We start from the raw sequence: 17734 nt of genomic DNA on the forward strand, positions 1-17734 counted from the left end.
TTGATCTAGCTGCATCTTTTCTTGTACTGTCTGTGAGAAGTAGGTAGAGTTATGCCTAGTTTAGACTGCGTGATTTTAGCCCTGATTTTGGCTCGCCGACAGGTTTTGAGAAATCGCCGACAAATGCCTGAAATCACAGGCAAATCGCTGCTCGTGCATGTGAGTGACAATCACACAGTATGAACGATCAAAAACGCGATCTGAGAGAGTCGCCGATGAGTCGCAGATGCCTGTGAGATATTTGGCGTGCTAAATATCTGGAGCTGTCGGCGATTCAAATCATGCCGTGTGAATTGAGTTTTGACTGAAAATAACATCAGCGATCACCTACAGCCAATGAGAGAGCAGCTTTCACTTGTGTGTGCGTGTGTGTATATCTGCTGCAGGCCAGCGGGAGGCTGGGGGAGAAGTTAAAAGCGCTCTTTTTCGGTTTATTTGAACCCACAAAATGGAGGAAAAACTAGTGGAGGTTTGACAGGACTCAGGAGCAACCGTGTCTGTTTGACGTTTCATACAAAAAGAAATTAGTTTATTATTAACGTTGAGGAGAAATGGCTAATTCCCTTTAAACCCAGGTGAGCAAACATGTACATGTTCTACCCCATTAAAGGCTTCTTTCTCATTATGTAGTTAATAACAAAATATATACACGTGTTTTTGGCTGTGAGACGTAGTTTGGACGAAGTTGTCGGCGATTCTCCCTATAGTAAAGTCATGCAATGTGAATGTCCATGTCGCCGAACCATCTTGCAGTGTAAACAAAGCAGCGACGAAACGCTAGCCCAGATAGTCATGCAGTGTGAAAACATCTGTGACACGTCTAGTTAGAAAATCATGCAGTCTGAACTCGGCATTAGGCACGTTTTCTATCTCATCTTACGTTGCCTCTTCTCAGCCAATCAACGTGGAGAATGGCTCTCTCTCACGAGTTAACGCTCCTGCTGCAGGTGCCCGTGGTTAGGTCAGTAGTTTTCAGTTTGAGGTCGATCTTTTAAGCAATAATGTTAAAACAATTCGTGCTGTAAAGGAAGGTGAGTAGGACTGGAGTTTTCCCTTGATGTTCTCGTTTTTCCCTATTCAAGTGTGTCTTGTGAACATGTTTTTTACAAAGTTAGTCTCATCAAAACAAAGCACACATGCACATGCACACCTCAGAAAATAAATCCCTCAACATCTGGCAACATTCAATGACATCAACTCAGAGGTGGAGTTTGAACTTTCCCACTAAGGAACCTATTTTTTTTATTTTTACGTATTGTGGTAATTTGCACGTTGTGTCAAAACGCTATGTGTCTAGATAATAGCTGTATACTCTCAGTTTGACTTGTGTACGATAATTTTCCTCCAAATACGATAATTTTGAGGTTCTGGTACGATACTTTGACAACACTGGTATGTGGGCCAGTTAACAAAAAACATTTAAGAGCCTAGTAAGGCTGAGCTGTGGCCGACATCGGTTGACATCAACTTCTGGCTGACTTTGGGATTGCATTTGGAAAACACGTGAAACTGAACACAGCTCTATCGTTAGCAGACATTGAAAAGCATGCCTCTGTCAAGACCTGCTTCTAAAATAAACACAGAGGCTGTAAAATACCAGCAACCAAAGCCCCTTTCCATATATTATAACCACAGGTCATATTATTAAACTTTAATGAAGGAACACTCGGTTTTGGATGGTTTATTAAAACAATGAAACACTTTTAACATTGCAGGATTTGTAATATATATTGAATGTTTTCCAGTACATATCTATCTCTACATATTGCTCAGAGCCAAGTAAAGCAAGATGCTTCAGCGAATGCATTTTTATTGCACTTTTGGACAGATTGTTTAGTAAATAAGCTTCTGAAGGAAGAAACTATTGACTTGCTATTTGCTTTATTTTAGTTTGCTACTCACACATACAACTACTTTCTGTAAAGGTTGCTGTAGTGATGATAATGTCAGAACTCTTGCCTATATAGAGCTCTTATAACACTTCTTCTAAATAAGTTCTCTCTGTGACCATATTTGACAATGCAGCTATTTCAGAATGCAAGATCCTATATATAGCCTATATTCATAAGAATCCCACATCAAAAAATACTACAGTAATTTATAGTAAATGCTTTTGGTTTTGAACTATAATGTAGCCTATAGTGTTTGCAGCTCATTGGTAATGAATTTTACAGCATATTAAAATATATGGTGTAGTATAATTGAGTATTTACTACAGTAAACTGTGGTGTATTGCAGTATAAAGTTATAAGGTATAAAGTTTAAAGTTATATAGTTGTAGAAAACTAAAGTTTTGGAAATACTTTATATATTGTGTTTTACCTAGAATTACCACAACAGATGAATTCAAGTACAATAATACAATATGGTTCAGAAACACTACAGTATTTACTATATATTTTTTTTTTATTGTAGGATCTCTGAAATCCAAATACTGCTTACATAACTTGACAAATGTAATAAAATAATTCAAATCCTTGACAAAATCCACTATATGTGATTAACATATTGATGAATTTTGACTAAATTCCTACAAAATTTAGTGTGAGGTCAGTCAGAGACTGTATGTACATGTGATATTAACAATAAGTAAGTTCACTGTCCTAATATTGACTTCCACAAATAGATCAGGGTATAACAGTAATCAAGGTACCGTTATTTATTTTTAGAGAGTGTAAAACTTTATCTTTTTTCATGTTTTTATCATTTAAGAAATGTTGCCAACATTCGTTCTTTCCTATCTTTTGATGATGCCAAGAAATTAATTCATGCTTTTATTTTCTCTCGGCTTGATTATTGCAATGCTATCTATACTGGTCTACCTAAGGGTTCTACAATGAAGTTGCAATTGATACAAAATGCAGCAGCCAGAGTTTTAATGAAATTAAAGAAACGAGAGCACATTACACCAGTATTAATAGAATTACACTGGTTACATGTGCACCAAAGGATAGATTTTAAGATTATTTTATTAGTTTATAAAGCACTAAACAACATGACACCTTCCTACATTTCCGACTGTTTAACAAAATATAATCCAAACCGTTTGCTACGCTCTTCTAGTGCTGGACTTTTAGAATTTTATCCTGTAAACCTGATGCGATCTGGCGGCACTTCTTTTAGCCATTATGCTCCAAAAATTTGGAACTGTCTCCCTCTTGAAGTGAAAGAATCCCCAAGTATTCATGTTTTTAAAATTGCGTATGATTAAACAAGTTTGTTAGGTGTGCGCATTTTATCTATTTTGTTGTAGGTTAATGTATGTAATGTATGGTGTGTGCTTGCATATGTAAGGACTATTGTGTGTGTGATCATGTGGATATATACTTATATTTTGCGTACATGAATGCTTTTATTTCAGTATATGTGATGAGTTTTTGTGGTCTATTTTAATACTTTTGTTGTTGTTTGTGAGGCACTTTGAGTTGCATGTATGTTGGAAAAGTGCTATACAAATAAAGTTTATTATTATTAATATTATTATTATCTGATAATGGTTATTAAGATCTGCTCTACCTGATGTTTATATGCATAAAACACACAGCAATGTAGGCAAGCATCGAGATGCTAATTATAACTTAAAGTGGATGCAGTGAACCATCACACACTCACGTACACACACACACACACACACACACACACACACACACACACACACACACACACACACACACACACACACACACACACACACACACAAACGCGCTCATCCACGCTCACACACATGAGACACCTGTTAGCTCAGCAGGGTTTATGTAAATGACTGTGAAACTGAGGCGGGCGTCTCTTTTAGTGTCTCTACAGTCTTCAAGTTTCTCTCTCTGATCATCTCAGCTTTATTCTACAGCACTGCTCATCTTTACACGTCACAGACACCAAATCACAAGATGATCTCAATATTCTGCTCTGTCTGCACTCTTCTGACCTGTGAGTTTCCTCATGTCTGATGGACAGTTTAAAGTGTTGGACACACGATCTCATGTAAAGCTTGTGTTTGTTCTGCAGGTGTCAGTGGAGTGACTGTAGTGACTCAGAGTCCAGTAATCACAGTCAGTAAAGGACAAACCGCTCAACTGGACTGTAATCTGGGGACAGTGACTGATTCTGGTGTTAGATGGTACAAACAGACTCCAGCAGGAGTTCCTCAGTATGTGTTATACGATTATCATACCAGGAGTTCACCTATCTATGGATCTGGCTTTGCTGCTCCTAAATTCACATCAACACACTCATCTACATCAGATTATAGTCTGATCATCAGTAATGTGGATGTGAGTGATTCTGCAGTGTATTACTGTAAGACATGGGACAGCTCTGCTAATGAGTATGTATCACAGTGATTCACATCATGACAAAAACCTCCTCAATGCTCACATTCACTTCTGCTTTTACACAACAGATGATCAGAGCTCAACTTCACATCTAGGATTAATAACACAGCACAGATTCTGCATTTTCACTACATTATATTTCACTTAATCATTAAAATTAACATTAAATTACTTTTAGTGAAGTTTATTTATAAACTAATATCGAGAGGATCTTGTGATTATGACTGAACACGGCTGGTTCTGCATTAGCATGTATGATCCACCAATCAGGCCATTCATAACCCACTATAAAGAGTCAGGGTTTTTCACTACAGTCATCTTCGATTTGAAGAATTCCCCCTTCCACCCCTACCTCTTCACCTTTCCCTCTATAGGGCGGCACGGTGGCCCAGTGATTAGCACTGTCACCTCACAGAAAGAACGTCACTGGTTCTAGTCCTTTAACAGGCCGGTGGTCGTTTCTGTGTGTAGTTTGCATGTTCTTCCCGTGCTTGCGTGGGTTTTCCCCGGGTCCTCCGGTTTCCTCCCACATTCCAAAAACATACACAACAAGTGAATTGATAAAATCTGAATTTTGCACTACAGTTAATCTGTCACCCTGCAGCACATCTTTAATAGCATTCAATTTTTAGTCATCAGTTTTTATCAAGAGGGAGTTGTCGAGATCTACCTGAGCTCAAGGCTACCCTCTCGCCCTTCAAACGTGAGGGAGCCCAGGGCTCAAGAACCTTTGGGCTCAGGGCTCTCTCCCGGGACAGCATGCCAAACTTGCTTATAATCAATCATCAGCTAAGTGTGAACTCTTAAAAATGAAGATTAATTTGGCATGCATTGATTAACAGATCATCCAGACTGATCTTTCCATATAATGACAAATGACAACAACAAAAAGATCAAAAACAGCTACTGATGTGATATAGTCAGCTTTATCAGTGGTTTGTGTGATACTGTACATACAGTAGGCATGCTTCATTCATATATTTATATGTGCAGTTAAATAAATAATAATTAATGATTGAGATATGCGTTTTCAGTGTGTCAGTGATAAGAATTGGATTCTGATTTATTCAGTAACCTGTAATGGTCTATTTTAACAGACATGCAATTCTCAAACACAACCTATTTTTGTTATACAATATGGTGAAATGGACCAAACGGTAACAAATATCTGATGAACCCTGAGCTGTCAGTCAGGAGTGTGCAGTGTGTGTGGGAGTAACAGTGAGCTGATCTAGAGGGTGAGTTTAACCCTGTCAATAATTAATCTAATCACCTTTCTAACTTCAGCGATAATACTGTTAACAGAATAACACTGACTAGTGTTGATTTAACTCTGACATAAAGCATATGAACATTAGATGAAGCAGTTGGTGTTTGCTGATGGAGTGATTGTGTGAAGTGTGGAGCTCCTCCCTCTGTCAGAGTTTCTCTTCTCTATATGAGCGTCTCCTTCTCTCTGATCGTCTTCATGTCTCTAAACTCAAACTGCTCCTCACAGGCCAGATCATGCTGATCATCTTCTACTGCTCTCTCCTCACTCTTCTGTCATGTAAGTCACACATTTCACTGCAGACATGCCGATCTCTCAGCAGAGACGACAGATTCATCACATTCATATTATTGATTATTATTTTACAGGTGTCAGATGTGCGAAAGTGCTCACTCAGAAACCCTCCATAATGACTGAAGACAAGGGCAGATCTGTGACTCTGGACTGTAATATTGAAAAGGATCATGGTAATTATGTCAGCTGGTATAAACAGACTCCAAACGCAGCTCCTCAGTTTGTGTTGAGATATTATCATTCTCACAGTTCACCTGATCTCTATGGGGATGGTTTTACCTCCAGCCGCTTCACATCTAAAGCTCAGTCAAGTATTGATTATAGTCTGATCATCAGTAATGTGGCTGTCAGTGATTCTGCAGTGTATTACTGTAAGACATATGATGACTCTGCTCGTGAGTGGGTATCACAGTGATTCACATCATGACAAAAACCTCCTCACTGCATTCACTTCTGCTTTTGGACAACAGATGATACTGTAAGAGCTCGACTTTACATTAAACAGTGAAATCATTTAATTTCTCTGTTATTGAGTCCTGTATTTGAATTTGTCTCTTGATTTGTCTTTATTTGTGTGCTGTTTGGATCTGGACAGTTTCTGACTCAGTTTATATAGCAGTATCTGCAGATTAAAGCGACTCGCTTTTTGTTGCAAAGACAAACATTTAATAATGATTACAGGACTGTACAAATATTGGTCATTCTCTGTGTGTCCTACACAATACAGGTGTAACATCCTTTAAGGTTCATATATCTGATCATGACTAGTGCAGTATATCAGTGACTCTCTAATGCTGTGTTGAACTGGATCTCACTGTTGAGTCTTAAAATGTCTTAACAAGTCTGATGATGTAAATTCCAGTGACTGTATAAGCCACGTCTCTCTCCAACATCCTCAAAGTGTCCTGCACAACACAAACAGAGTAACACTGCTCAGTCATTATATGAGCATCAACAAATGCAGGATTGGGAAATCTGACCTCAGCATTTCATCCAAAACTAGCACGAGAAATAGCAAGAATAATTAAATAATAACAATTAAATCTGACAATAGATTTTAAGATACAGTAAAGACAGCAACAGTCACTGGTGCCTGAGATACTAGGTCTACCTAAACTGTTCAGACTTCTGTACTGTGTTTGTTTTATTCTTACACTCATCTTCTAATGTGTTTGAGCTAAATGTCTGAAATATAATTAATACATTATAAATAATTTTAAATAAGAACCCCCATTGTTCACTATATAGACATGACTTCTGTGATAAGTAATTGGTTATTTCTTATTAATTGGTCATAGTTTGAAGGTAGTTCTCAATAGCAATATCTTTTTTTAGTAATTATTAAATGCCTAATAAAAAACTGTGGTAAAACTGTATAATATCTACAATTGTCATTTATAAGGGGATTAAAAGGGCATAAACAGTCCTCACTTTAGATTAGGTCACATAAATGCATGGGGTTATGTTATTGAAGCATTTATTAACATGCAAACTAACTAATAATATATGCCTGAATAATAAGACAAATAAATGAGAATATTTTATCATTTTAATCATCGTTTAATCACATTAATCATCAATCATCTTTTTTAAATTATTAACTTACACAATTTGAATGAACTTGAAAAGACACCTATTTTAAAATAAATGCTTTGTAAATAATGTAATACTCAATTTAGTAACGAAAAATGAAACATCAAATTATGAAAACACAATCATTAAGCACATTATACATGTTCATATAAGTTAAGAGAACTGCATTTATAGATGTATTTATAAACTGCCTACTAACATCTATTAATGTAGAGTTAATGCTTAACTAATGATGGATTCACTGTTTTCTAATGCTTATTAAATCATTCATGGTGTGTAGTTATTATAAAGTGCTACCAGAACTATCATTGTGCTAAATTACTTTCGGCTTATTTCATTTTGCTTTAAGCTAAGTGTTAATGTAGTACTACTGATTATTTCCTGCATAGTTAATTGTTAACAAAGACCATTATTCTGAAGTGTTACCAAAACATCTGACGAACCCTGAGCTGTCAGTCAGGAGTGTGCAGTGTGTGTGGGAGTAATGATGAACTGATCTAGACGGTGAGTTTAACCCTGTCAACTATTAATCATTTAAACATCTCTCTAGCTTCAGTGATAATACTGTCAGCAGAATAACAGAATAACTTAATAACAGAATAACTCAGTTAACAGAATAACTCTGACATAAAGCATATGACACATTAGATGAAGCAGTTGGTGTTTGCTGATGGAGTGATTGTGTGAAGTGTGGAGCTCCTCCCTCTGTCAGAGTTTCTCTTCTCTATATGAGCGTCTCCTTCTCTCTGATCGTCTTCATGTCTCTAAACTCAAACTGCTCCTCACAGGCCAGATCATGCTGATCATCTTCTACTGCTCTCTCCTCACTCTTCTGTCATGTAAGTCACACATTTCACTGCAGACATGCCGATCTCTCAGCAGAGACGACAGATTCATCACATTCATATTATTGATTATTATTTTACAGGTGTCAGATGTGCGAAAGTGCTCACTCAGAAACCCTCCATAATGACTGAAGACAAGGGCAGATCTGTGACTCTGGACTGTAATATTGAAAAGGATTACAGTTATGTCAGCTGGTATAAACAGAGTCCTAACGCAGCTCCTCAGTTTGTGTTGAGATATTATCATTCTCACAGTTCACCTGATGAATATGGGGATGGTTTTACCTCCAGCCGCTTCACATCTAAAGCTCAGTCAAGTATTGACTATAGTCTGATCATCAGTAATGTGGATGTGAGTGATTCTGCAGTGTATTACTGTCAGACATGGGACAACTCTGCTAAAGAGAATGTAATGTAATGTAAAGCTATTTAATATGGCCGACACACATCCAATCACTAATAATCCATCACAATAAGAGTTTATTTATTAACTGTTTTTACTAATATGGTGTAATTATCTTCCTTACAATAACATTTGTTTTAAATGTTTTAACTGGGTCATTAGACACAATCATTAGTGTTTAGCCTTGTCTAAGTCTAAATTTCATTCATAATGATTTTAAAAAGGTCTTACAAGTCTTAATCTTGATGTGATGAAACCTGTAGAAACTCTGAAACTGCTCATAGAGATATATTCTTGAGTCCTCATGATGCATTTATGGGATTTGTTCTTATTTTAGGTGAATTTTTGCTCCAGATGTTAATTTTAACAGTGTGTTATCAACATTTCAACATGCGACATCACAAATTACATCCTTAAATGTCTTTATATAACTCTAATATCAGTGCTTAACACAGTGAATTATTAGTGGCAGAAGAGCAGCTCCTGTCTAAAGCTTTATCAGTTCAGTTTTGAGCTTCTGTTAGTGGAGAAATGCTGAGAAATGAAGTCTGTTTCATACACTGCTGCACACGACTCAATAACTCGACTATTCTGAACCCACATGTGTAACTTCATTTATTATTTTGTGTCTCTGACTGAAGAATTAGTTTCTTCTTTTACTGAACTCGACCGCTTTAGACGGCTTCTTCATCTTCTGCTCCTGAATTCAGTCATTGTGAAGTGAAGCTCAGTTTAGAAGAGCTGAGAGTCAGAGCACAGGAGACCCGGGTCTGATCCTTACTGAAGTCAGATCCTCACAGCACATCTTCAGCCCTGCAGATACAGAACAAACTCACTAAAACATTTACACCTTCATTACAAACCACAGCTAGAGAGGATTATGTGTGGGATTCATCTGATATTGCTCTAGAATTAGTGACTGTTTTCTGCTCTTCCTGATGTTTATCTGCATAAAACACACATCAATGAAGAGCAGAGAGACGTGAATTATGACCTGAAGTGGATGCAGTGAACCCTGACTCACATAACTGTACATGCGCACGCTCAGGAGACACCTGTTATCTCAGCAGGTTTATGTAAATGACTGTGAAACTGAGGCGGGCGTCTCTTTTAGTGTCTCTACAGTCTTCAAGTTTCTCTCTCTGATCATCTCAGCTTTATTCTACAGCACTGCTCATCTTTACACGTCACAGACACCAAATCACAAGATGATCTCAATATTCTGCTCTGTCTGCACTCTTCTGACCTGTGAGTTTCCTCATGTCTGATGGACAGTTTAAAGTGTTGGACACACGATCTCATGTAAAGCTTGTGTTTGTTCTGCAGGTGTCAGTGGAGTGACTGTAGTGACTCAGAGTCCAGTAATCACAGTCAGTAAAGGACAAACCGCTCAACTGGACTGTAATCTGGGCACTGTGACTGATTCTGAAGCTAGATGGTACAAGCAGACTGCAGCAGGAGTTCCTCAGTATGTGTTAAGATTTTATCATGGCTGGAGATCACCTAGCTATGGATCTGGTTTCTCTGCTCCTAAATTCACATCAACACATTCATCTAAATCAGATTATAGTCTGATCATACGTAATGTGGATGTGAGTGATTCTGCAGTGTATTACTGTTAGACATATGACAGCTCTGCTAAAGAGTGGGTATCACAGTGATTCACATCATGACAAAAACCTCCTCAATGCTCACATTCACTTCTGCTTTTACACAACAGATGATCAGAGCTCAACTTCACATCTAGGATTAATAACACAGCACAGATTCTGCATTTTCACTACATTATATTTCACTTAATCATTAAAATTAACATTAAATTACTTTTAGTGAAGTTTATTTATAAACTAATATCGAGAGGATCATGTGATTATGATTGAACACGGCTGGTTCTGCATTAGCACGCATGATTTACCAATCAGGTCATTCCTAACCCACTATAAAGAGTCAGGGTTTTTCACTACAGTCATCTTCGATTTGAAGAATCCCCCCTTCCACCCCTACCTCTTCACCTTTCCTTCCATAGGGCAGCACGGTGGCCCAGTGACTAGCACTGTCGCCTCACAGCAAGAACGTCACCGGTTCTAGTCCTTTAACAGGCCGGTGGTCATTTCTGTGTGTAGTTTGCATGTTCTTCCCGTGCTTGCGTGGGTTTTCCTCGGGTCCTCCGGTTTCCTCCCACATTCCAAAAACATGCACAACAAGTAAATTGATAAAATCTAAATTTTGCACTACAGTTAATCAGTGGCGCCCCCAGAAAATTTTCTTAGGGGTGGCCAGAAGAGGCCGCACCAAATCTTGGGGTGGCACACAAAAAAAATAATAAATTCAGTGTAATGTTATATTTTTGTTTCTGGTAAATGAAATAATGTAGTTTTTATTCATTTAATTAATTCCACTTGAAATATTGCAATTTATTATTTGAAATAATTCAGTGTACATGTGCAAACCAAATAAAAATCTATGTTTAGTTTAAAAACACTTTTTATATACTGTATAAATAACTTCTTTTTTTACGTGCCTTTATTGTACATCATACGAGATATACCATGTCTAAAATTAATGAAGATTAATGAGTTTATTATTCCCAGTGATGGGTTGCAGCTGGAAGGGCATCCACTGTGTAAAAATGTGCTAGATAAGTTGGCGGTTCATTCTGCTGTGGTGACCCTGGATTAATAAAGGGACTAAGCCGAAAAGAAAATGAATGAAAGAATAATAAGTTTATTAATTACCCAAACAAATGAACAAACTGAACAAAAGGCATTACTATACACACTCACTATACCTAATAATATTATTTATCCATATTGCTTTTTGAACCATTTTATTAATGCAGCTTCTTCTATTGATATACTGTAGCTTAAGGTAAATATTAAATAGCCATTGCTGTCTATTGAAGGTGTGTGCGTGCTGTCAAGGACGATCGGGGAGGGTAGTGGTGGTTCTAGTTTAAATGACACCCTGGGCTAACCACCCTATACACCCCCACCTCTCTTGAATTGTTAAATTTGTTATTCAATAAATATAACAATTTATTTATATTTATTCTAAATAAATACAATTAATATTAATATAAAATTATTATTCTAAATAAATAACAGAAATCAGTCCTAAATATTACTGGAAAACAACAACTGGAGTGATATGCCAACATCACTTAAGAAACCTTTTGCATGAAAATTAATTATGACAATTCTAAAGAATACAAAAAATGTATTATAGAATTATCTGTGATCTTAGACCAGATCATGGCTGAGAAATCATGTTATGAAGTCTTACCTCCCTGACTCATTATCCCTCCTTTCTGCTTTAAAGGCATGCTTAGTAAAAGTAACATCATCATCATCATCATATTATTATATAAACTTTAAACGACTTTCAAAACTCGCTGCGTGCCGACACCTCTGCACAAAAGGCTGTTACTCCGGTTTCACGGCGCATGAGCGGTGCCTATTATGTCGGCGTGCATGCAAACAACCAACCGGGATTCACACAGGAGTGCGTAAGGCGCGCGGTAATGGTTTTCCGCGCGCATGCGTCAGTTTGCTTTCACCAGCATTGAACCAGAGGGGGAGAGCTACGTCAGTAACACCAACAATAATTTAGTGACTGCATTTTATTTATTTATTTATCTAAATATTGGGAATTTATGAGTTAATTTAAATCAATAATGTCAACCGCAAAATTATATTGGGGTGGCCAAAGGGGTGGCCACAGGGGTGGCCAGAGTTTACCGAGGGGTGGCCGTGGCCACCCCTGGCCACCCCTTGGAGGCGCCCCTGCAGTTAATCTGTCACCCTGCAGCATATCTTTTCATAGCATTCAATTTTTAGGCATCAGTTTTTATCAAGGGGGAGTTGTCGAGATCTACCTGAGCTCAAGGCTCTCCTCTCGCCCTTCAAACGTGAGGGAGCCCAGGGCTCAAGAACCTTTGGGCTTAAGGCTCTCTCCCGGGACAGCATGCCAAACTTGCTTATAATCAATCATCAGCTAAGTGTGAACTCTTGAAATGAAGATTAATTTGTCATGCATTAATTAACAGATCATCCAGACTGATCTTTCCATATAATGACAAATGACAACAAAAAGATCAAAAACAGGTACTGATGTGATATAGTCAGCTTTATCAGTAGTTTGTGTGATACTGTACATACAGTAGGCATGCTTCATTCATATGTGCAGTTAAATAAATAATAATTAATGATTGAGATATGCGTTTTCAGTGTGTCAGTGATAATGATTGGATTCTGATTTATTCAGTAACCTGTAATGATCTATTTCAACAGACATGCAATTCTCAAACACAACCTATTTTTGTTATACAATATGGTGAAATGGACCAAACGGTAACAAATATCTGACGAACCCTGAGCTGTCAGTCAGGAGTGTGCAGTGTGTGTGGGAGTAACAGTGAGCTGATCTAGAGGGTGAGTTTAACCCTGTCAATAATTAATCCAATCACCTTTCTAACTTCAGCGATAATACTGTCAGCAGAATAACACTGACTAGTGTTGATTTAACTCTAGAGACTGGGCTGTGAACTCTGACATAAAGCATATGACACATTAGATGAAGCAGTTGGTGTTTGCTGATGGAGTGATTGTGTGAAGTGTGGAGCTCCTCCCTCTGTCAGAGTTTCTCTTCTCTATATGAGCGTCTCCTTCTCTCTGATCGTCTTCATGTCTCTAAACTCAAACTGCTCCTCACAGGCCAGATCATGCTGATCATCTTCTACTGCTCTCTCCTCACTCTTCTGTCATGTAAGTCACACATTTCACTGCAGACATGCCGATCTCTCAGCAGAGACGACAGATTCATCACATTCATATTATTGATTATTATTTTACAGGTGTCAGATGTGCGAAAGTGCTCACTCAGAAACCCTCCATAATGACTGAAGACAAGGGCAGATCTGTGACTCTGGACTGTAATATTGAAAAGGATTACAGTTATGTCAGCTGGTATAAACAGACTCTAAACGCAGCTCCTCAGTTTGTGTTGAGATATTATCATTCTCTCAGCTCACCTGATCTCTATGGGGATGGTTTTACCTCCAGCCGCTTCACATCTAAAGCTCAGTCAAAGATTGATTATAGTCTGATCATCAGTAATGTGGCTGTGAGTGATTCTGCAGTGTATTACTGTAAGACATGGGACGACACTGCTGAAGAGTTTGTATCACAGTGATTCACATCATGACAAAAACCTCCTCACTGCATTCACTTCTGCTTTTGGACAACAGATGATACTGTAAGAGCTCGACTTCACATTACAGTGAATGAAAAACAGATCATTTCATATCTTTAATATTGAGTCCTGTAATTTTATTTATCTCCTAATTTGCCTTTATTTTTGTGCTGTTTGGATCTGGACAGTTTCTGACTCAGTTTATATAGCAGTGTCTGCAGATTGAAGCGACTCGCTCTTTATTGCAAAGACAAACGGTCAAATTGAATACAAACACTTAATAATGATTACAGGACTGTACAAACATTGCTCACTCTCTGTGTGTCCTACACAATACAGGTGTAACATCCTTTAAGGCTCCTATATCTGATCATGACTAGTGCAGTATATCAGTGACTCTCTAATGCTGTGTTGAACTGGATCTCACTGGTGAGTCTTAAAATGTCTTAAATTTCAAAAGCAAAATTTTAGGTCTTAGAAAGTCTTAAACTGACTGAAATATTGTGTTGTAGGACTAAAACCAATTTAAACAGGTCTTAATTTAGTAATGTAAAGCTATTTAATTGGGCCGACACACATCCAATCACTAATAATCATCACAATAAGAGTTTATTTATTAACTGTTTTTACTAATATGGTGTAATTATCTTCCTTATACAATAACATTTGTTTTAAATGTTTTAAACTGGGCCATTAGACGCAATCCTTAGTGTTTAGCCTTGTCTAAGTGTGAATTTCATTTATAATGGTTTCCAAAAGGTCTTAAAAGTCTTAAATGTGATGTGACGAAACCTGTAGAAACCCTGAAACTGCTCATAGAGATTTTTTGAGTCCTCATGATGAATTTATGAGATTTGTTGTTATTTTGGGTGAATTTTTGCTCCAGATGTTAATTTTTACAGTGTGTTATCAACATTTCAACATGCGACATCACAAATTGCATCCTTAAATGTCTTTATATAACTCTAATATCAGTGCTTACCACAGTGAATTATTAGTGGCAGAAGAGCAGCTCCTGTCTAAAGCTTTATCAGTTCAGTTTTGAGCTTCTGTTAGTGGAGAAATGCTGAGAAATGAAGTCTGTTTCATACACTGCTGCACACGACTCAATAACTCGACTATTCTGAACCCACATGTGTAACTTCATTTATTATTTTGTGTCTCTGACTGAAGAATTAGTTTCTTCTTTTACTGAACTCGACCGCTTTAGACGGCTTCTTCATCTTCTGCTCCTGAATTCAGTCATTGTGAAGTGAAGCTCAGTTTAGAAGAGCTGAGAGTCAGAGCACAGGAGACCCGGGTCTGATCCTTACTGAAGTCAGATCCTCACAGCACATCTTCAGCCCTGCAGATACAGAACAAACTCACTAAAACATTTACACCTTCATTACAAACCACAGCGAGAGAGGATTATGTGTGGGATTCATCTGATATTGCTCTAGAATTAGTGACTGTTTTCTGCTCTTCCTGATGTTTATCTGCATAAAACACACATCAATGAAGAGCAGAGAGACGTGAATTATGACCTGAAGTGGATGCAGTGAACCCTGACTCACATAACTGTACATGCGCACGCTCAGGAGACACCTGTTATCTCAGCAGGTTTATGTAAATGACTGTGAAACTGAGGCGGGCGTCTCTTTTAGTGTCTCTACAGTCTTCAAGTTTCTCTCTCTGATCATCTCAGCTTTATTCTACAGCACTGCTCATCTTTACACGTCACAGACACCAAATCACAAGATGATCTCAATATTCTGCTCTGTCTGCACTCTTCTGACCTGTGAGTTTCCTCATGTCTGATGGACAGTTTAAAGTGTTGGACACACGATCTCATGTAAAGCTTGTGTTTGTTCTGCAGGTGTCAGTGGAGTGACTGTAGTGACTCAGAGTCCAGTAATAACAGTCAGTAAAGGACAAACCGCTCAACTGGACTGTAATCTGGGCACTGTGACTGGTTCTGAAGCTAGATGGTACAAGCAGACTGCAGCAGGAGTTCCTCAGTATGTGTTAAGATTTTATCATGGCTGGAGATCACCTAGCTATGGATCTGGTTTCTCTGCTCCTAAATTCACATCAACACATTCATCTAAATCAGATTATAGTCTGATCATCAGTAATGTGGATGTGAGTGATTCTGCAGTGTATTACTGTTAGACATATGACAGCTCTGCTAAAGAGTGGGTATCACAGTGATTCACATCATGACAAAAACCTCCTCAATGCTCACATTCACTTCTGCTTTTACACAACAGATGATCAGAGCTCAACTTCACATCTAGGATTAATAACACAGCACAGATTCTGCATTTTCACTACATTATATTTCACTTAATCATTAAAATTAACATTAAATTACTTTTAGTGAAGTTTATTTATAAACTAATATCGAAAGGATCTTGTGATTATGATTGAACACGGCTGGTTCTGCATTAGCACGCATGATCCACCAATCAGGTCATTCCTAACCCACTATAAAGAGTCAGGGTTTTTCACTACAGTCATCTTCGATTTGAAGAATCCCCCCTTCCACCCCTACCTCTTCACCTTTCCTTCCATAGGGCAGCACGGTGGCCCAGTGACTAGCACTGTCGCCTCACAGCAAGAACGTCACCGGTTCTAGTCCTTTAACAGGCCGGTGGTCATTTCTGTGTGTAGTTTGCATGTTCTTCCCGTGCTTGCGTGGGTTTTCCTCGGGTCCTCCGGTTTCCTCCCACATTCCAAAAACATGCACAACAAGTGAATTGATAAAATCTGAATTTTGCACTACAGTTAATCTGTCACCCTGCAGCATATCTTTCATAGCATTCAATTTTTAGTCATCAGTTTTTATCAAGGGGGAGTTGTCGAGATCTACCTGAGCTCAAGGCTCCCCTCTCGCCCTTCAAACGTGAGGGAGCCCAGGGCTCAAGAACCTTTGGGCTCAGGGCTCTCTCCCGGGACAGCATGCCAAACTTGCTTATAATCAATCATCAGCTAAGTGTGAACTCTTAAAATGAAGATTAATTTGTCATGCATTGATTAACAGAACATCCAGACTGATCTTTCCATATAATGACAAATGACAACAACAAAAAGATCAAAAACAGGTACTGATGTGATATAGTCAGCTTTATCAGTGGTTTGTGTGATACTGTACATACAGTAGGCATGCTTCATTCATGTATTCATATGTGCAGTTAAATAAGTAATAATTAATGATTGAGATATGCGTTTTCAGTGTGTCAGTGATAATGAGTGGATTCTGATTTATTCAGTAACTGTAATGGTCTATTTCAACAGACATGCAAATCTCTTGGACAACCTAATTTTGTAACGGTAACAAATATCTGACAAACCCTGAGCTGTCAGTCAGGAGTGTGCAGTGTGTGTGGGGCAGTAATGATGAACTGATCTAGACGGTGAGTTTAACCCTGTCAACTATTAATCATTTAATTATCTTTCTAACTTCAGTGATAATACTGTCAGCAGAATAACACTGACAAGTGTTGATTAAACTCTAGAGACTGGGCTGTGAACTCTGACATAAAGCATACAACACATTAGATGAAGCAGTTGGTGTTTGCTGATGGAGTGATTGTGTGAAGTGTGGAGCTCCTCCCTCTGTCAGAGTTTCTCTTCTCTATATGAGCGTCTCCTTCTCTCTGATCGTCTTCATGTCTCTAAACTCAAACTGCTCCTCACAGGCCAGATCATGCTGATCATCTTCTACTGCTCTCTCCTCACTCTTCTGTCATGTAAGTCACACATTTCACTGCAGACATGCCGATCTCACAGCAGAGACGACAGATTCATCACATTCATATTATTG

General features: G+C 38.1%; 2 long non-coding RNA genes across 2 annotated transcripts; both read left to right on the forward strand.

Moving 5' to 3' along the window:
• The first annotated feature begins 5768 nt into the window (after positions 1 to 5768).
• On the forward strand, positions 5769 to 6413 carry LOC147846110 (uncharacterized). Its single transcript, XR_015481399.1, has 2 exons — positions 5769 to 5880; positions 5970 to 6413. It is a non-coding gene; the product is annotated as an uncharacterized LOC147846110 (long non-coding RNA).
• Positions 6414 to 10062: 3649 nt separating this feature from the next.
• LOC147846111 (uncharacterized) lies at positions 10063 to 14355 on the forward strand. Its single transcript, XR_015481398.1, has 4 exons — positions 10063 to 10204; positions 13026 to 13166; positions 13266 to 13499; positions 13589 to 14355. It is a non-coding gene; the product is annotated as an uncharacterized LOC147846111 (long non-coding RNA).
• The last annotated feature ends 3379 nt before the right edge of the window (positions 14356 to 17734 follow it).

Source organism: Danio rerio, chromosome 3 (assembly GCF_052040795.2).
Source record: "Danio rerio strain M-AB ecotype USA chromosome 3, GRCz13ab, whole genome shotgun sequence".
Classification (NCBI taxonomy): Eukaryota; Metazoa; Chordata; class Actinopteri; order Cypriniformes; family Danionidae; genus Danio; species Danio rerio.